Below are 5,720 nucleotides of genomic sequence, written 5' to 3' on the forward strand. Positions count from 1 at the left end.
AACCAATTATTACAGTATTTTTCTCGGTGATATAACTACTCAGTTATTATTACACACTGTTTCCTGGTTCAACCAATTATTACAGTATTTTTCTCGGTGATATAACTACTCAGTTATTATTACACACTGTTTCCTGATTCAGCCAATTACTACAGTCTTTTTCTCGGGGATATAGCTACTCAGTTATTATTACACACTGTTTCCTGGTTCAACCAATTATTACAGTATTTTTCTCGGTGATATAACTACTCAGTTATTATTACACACTGTTTCCTGGTTCAACCAGTTAGTACAGTATTTTTCTCGGTGATATAGCTACTCAGTTATTATTACACACTGTTTCCAGGTTCAACCAGTTACTACAGTCTTTTTCTCGGGGATATAACTGCACAGTTACTGCATACTGTTTCCTGGTTCATGTAATTACTACAGAGGCTGAGTATTTACATTAAAACGATTTTGGAGCCTCCCAACATCATTGCAGTCAATGTCCCCCTGTCCAGTCATGCACGTCTCCCATTGGGACAATGAATTTACAATGCTAAAATCAGGGGTTCGATTCCCCTCGGTGGACACATCAGATAGCTTGATGTGACTTTGGTTTAAGAAAAACACAATAAACCTGGTCATGCACTCTCTGATTATCTTTCATCTTGACAGTAGCCCTGCAACGTAGTTTCAATTTTGAAAGGCTCCATCGTAAGGTTGTTATATCCAAAATGCACCTTCTTCCCTGATACTTTTTATAATCTATCTAGTATAGAGGGCTATAGGAAACAGTTCAATTGCACAGAAATCTACAAGCATTGCATTTGGTAACTTAAGTCATATGTTTTCATATTGAATATTCATTCTTTAGCTGCTTGAGGTAAACAATGGTTGAATGCCTATGTTATGGAAACAACTTCAGTACACATTGTTTGTGTCACTTTTACAAATGGAGATACTTATTGGGGCATGTGGATGGCTTTTGTCACTGACCTCATTGTTCATAGATTCTCACCTGTTAAAAGTCGCCAAACTTTTCTTACCATGGCTTGGTATAACTTGTTGAAGAATGGAGATCTCTTGTGCAGCATACTGACTCACTTTGGTCCTATAACTAAACCATTTACTGTTACAACTTCATGTGTAATGTTTTAGTTTGATTCACTTTGGCCCTATAACTAAACCATTTACTGTTACAACTTCATGTGTAATGTTTCAGTTTGATTCACTTTGGCCCTCACCCCCAAGTGGCACAGCAGTATGTCTGCAGACTTAACATAACGTTTTAGGACAACATGGAACCTATTGGTTCATCTCAGCTCTTTCATCCTCTAAACTAAATTAAAATGATTAAAAAATAAAATAAAAATCTTAAAGCCAGACCTTTTCGTTCATATACTTATCAAGCTTTTTCTTATACTCACTTAAATTTACTGCCTCTACAACATCTAAAGGCAACCCATTCCAAAGGCCAACCATCCTGTTAGAAAAATGAAATGTCTTAGCTGAAGATGACTCCTACCTTGCCAACATTTATATTTGTGGCCACAAGTCCTACTATTCTCATTGTTAAATACAAAAAAAAAAAAGAATGATGCATCAACACTATCAACTTCATTTACAATCTTAAACACCTCAAGCAGATCCTCCTCTAACTCTTCTTTTTTCAAGAGAAAACAATTTGAGAGATTTCAGCCTTACCTCATACGACAACTCATCCATCCCAGGCACCATTCTAGTAACCCTTCTCTGAACCCTTTTTAACAATTCAATGTCTTTCCTAAGGTAAGGAGCCCAAGACTGAACACAATATTCCAAACATGGCCTAACCAGTGACCTGTACAACGAAAGTATAACCTCTTTAGACTTGCATTCAATATTTTTATAGATACAACCTAAAATCCTATTTACCCTACCATTAGCAACAGTACAATGCTTGGATGGCTTTAGAGACTGATCGACTATTACACCAAGATCCCTTTCCTTCATAACACTATTAAGGTCATTCTCATCCAAATTATACTTATAATTCAAATTATGATAACCCATATGCATTATCTTGCAGTTATTATAATTAAAACCCATCTGCCATTTATTTGCCCAACTAAATAAATGATCTAAATCCTTTTGTAAATCAGCAGCATCCTCTTCACAGCTAGCAACACCCAAGATTTTAATATCATCTGCAATTTTAAGTAATTTATTAAATATCCCTTCTTCTATGTCATTGATGTAAATCAAAATAGCAAAGATCCTAAGACTGAGACCTGAGGTACCCCACTTGTGACATTAATCCAGTTTGACTGAACTCCATTTGTAACAACCCTCTGCTTTCTTCCATCCAGTCACTCTTCTATCCAATTTGCTAACTTATCCCCCACACCTATTGAGCTAATTTTTTACAAGCCTTTTATGTGACATCTTATCAAATGCTTTCTGAAAGTCCAGATACACCAAATGTACACCCTTACCCTCATCTACATGAGCAGTAATCTTTTCAAAGAATGTCAAAAGATTTTAAGGCAAGAATTTCCCATAGTGAAACCATGTTGACTATTCAATACAATTCTAAACTTTGTTAAATGACTTTGCTAAGCATTTTTAACAGACTTTCCATAACTTTTCCCACAACTGATGTTAGACTAATGGGTCTATAATTATCTCAACAATTTTTATCACCTCCCTTGAAAAGAGGAGTTACATTAGTTAACTTCCAATCCTCTGGTACCTGCCAACTATTCAAGGACTAACAAAAAATAGTAGTAAGTGGTTCATTTATCCAGTCTTTAACCTCCTTTAAAACCCTTGGGGATATATTACCTGGCCCAGGAGCCTTATCGTTTTTTAAACTTCCCAATGTTTTCTTAACCAGATCAGAATTAAAGCAAAATTTAATAACCCAGCCATCACATAATCATCAGATACTAGCCTTCCTTTGTCATCCCTCAAGAGTCCTACCCCATCCTAACATTTTGTTTACCCTTAATGTATTTATAGAAATCCTTACTGTTAATTTTTTACATTTTCAACCAACCTTTTCTCATACATCCTTTTTATGTCCTAAATGTCTTACAATGCTATAAATCAGGTTACAATACCCTTGGTGAGCAGAGCACAGATAGCCCATTGTGTAACTTTGTGCTTAACTACAAACAAACAAACACACTTCGGTCATCTAATTAAACCATTCACTATTGCAACTAGTTGTGAAATGTTTTGGTCATGTGTGATCCTGACCCCATTTAGCCCTGTATCAAAGAAATTAGTATCGAAACTGTTTGTTTAATGCTTGGTTTATGTGTCTGTAATTATTTGTTTGTTGTTACAGCACATACGACTTCTGATGGTGTAATGTTCAGAAACACTAAATATATGTTTATTTTCATATAATAAAGTCACATATGGAAAAAATTTCTGTAAAATGATTTATTTTTATTGGAAAGTTATCATTAAAGGAATAAGAATTTTTGTTGAATTAAATTTGTTTTCATGACAGCAATAAAACTGTTTATTTTTGCTGTAAAATGTTAATAAGTTTTACGTTTTCCAGATCTACAGACACTCCTACAGGGCCAAGTACAAGATTTTTGATTTATCAGAGGAGTAAGTTGCCTTGAACTTTCAGTTAATGATTTTCTTATGAAATTATTTAGGCACTAAATGTTGAAGTCATCAGTTTATTTAAAGTAATTAATCTTTTCTTTATAATTATGCATTTGAACTTATTAGTATCCACCTGTCTTTGTTTGTCTTTTTGGTGTATGTTTGTTAATATTGGCTGTGAGTAACTAATGTTGTTTACTTGATGTTTTCTTCTTAAACTGCTAATTTTGGTTATTTTCACAGAAGTGTGTTGCCTTTGGAGAATGAGGAGGAGCTACAATATGCCAATTGGGGACCAATTCTTAATCAAATAGTGAGTTTGCACCCACAACATATTAATTATTGCAGATAATGGTGATTTTTATGTTATTAAATCAAATCTTAATACTATATTCAAGGATTATGACTTTCTTTGTATAATGCAGTTAAAACGTTTTGTTTAGGCTATGAATAAAGCCATGTTTAGTTTAATATAATAGCTGTACCTTAACTTTAAATAAACAAATTATTGCTTTGGCCTGTATTCTTAACACATTTGAAATTATTAAAGACCTAGTGTTGAGCTCACAATATCATTCTAATAATTTCTAGGTCAGCAGTGATGTATATTAAAACCCCACTTAGAATCAATTTTAATATTTTCATAAGTGCAAATACAAGATAAGCCTTCCCAAAAAAATAAAAAAGACAATAATTTATGACTTAGACTGAATAACATGTTGAAATTGGGTTATATTCAAGAAGCACCTTTTATTTACTAAAAATAGTTTTATTTACAGTGAATCACTATATAGTTATAACCCATCAAACATGAGCACCTTCAAATTCAGAGTGGTCAGTGTCAGGGTCTGACTGAATTACCTCATTGGAAAAGAATTATATTTGGCAAAACGTGATACTGTATTCCCACCTATATTTAGGGCATACTTTTTGTTGGTTGTCAGATAACATTTTAGAGGATCCCTTCTAATTTTCCAGCGGTCAGATTTACTGATGTCACAAGCATGATATATATAATCAATTCAAAGAGTTCCCAGGGGTGGTCTATGAGATTTACATTCACATTTCATGATGGCCAGTCCATAACCTCTATGTTTTTTTGCTCAAGGTATTTTTACAATCAAGGCATCATAACACTTGGCATTATCTTGCATCAGGACAAAGTTTAGTGTAATTGCACCCAGGGTCCAATATTCTATGATCGAATGTATCATCTAGCAGTAGATTCAACCAACAGAAGCACAGTTACATTACTGACTTGCCTACATTATATCTAAACTCCACTAAATGGTCATAATATTACACTGAGCAAATAATCTCCGACTCTTTTAGGCATAGCTGCCAATTCTGGTGACATAAACAAAACGTTCTGATTAGATATGTGGTATAGTGCAGGATAAAACCAGTCACAAGACATCTGTGCCCTGAAAATCATTCCAGCTGCTATCCTGAATGAAGACTTGTTGAATCTGTGGACAATGAATTGGTTATTATCAGCACCATAATTTACAGATAGTTACACTTTATCAACTTTGAATAAGCTATTTATTTTATTACCATGCCCACAACCTTCTCACTACAAATGTGGAAGTGCTAGAAACAAGTTATAATTTGTTTTTGTGTGTGTGTGTGTGTCCAGTTTTTAATATTTGAATAACTCTTACAGTAATATTATTTACTTCTATCAAAAACCTTCACTCACAACGGAACACGTGATATGTGCAAATAACTAAAGACATGGCAGTTTTTGGAATTTCGTTGGGCTTTGAAATATTTCTAGTCCATGACAAATGTGGTGTCCTTTAATTTTTTTGTATAGTATACATGTTGAACAAACATACTGTAAAAATATCTAATTTTATAGCCAAGTAGTAAATTTTCTTTTACGCATAAGGGGAGGCTCCTAATTCTAGACCCCCACATAATCCTTGCTGCAGCATAAATGTGTAAATTTATAAACTGTTAACAAATACTTGCTTCTGGCAGACTGTCTTTCTTTAACTGCAAACAAATGCTTGATTCTGATGGCTGGTGTAAATATACATCCTATTTTCGATGACGAGGAACCCACTTTGAGACTAATAATGGCTGGAGACGGCTTGAATGGGTAATGAAGAAAAACTTATATA

This window comes from Limulus polyphemus, unplaced genomic scaffold, assembly GCF_000517525.1.
Source record: "Limulus polyphemus unplaced genomic scaffold, Limulus_polyphemus-2.1.2 Scaffold916, whole genome shotgun sequence".
Lineage (NCBI taxonomy): Eukaryota > Metazoa > Arthropoda > Merostomata > Xiphosura > Limulidae > Limulus > Limulus polyphemus.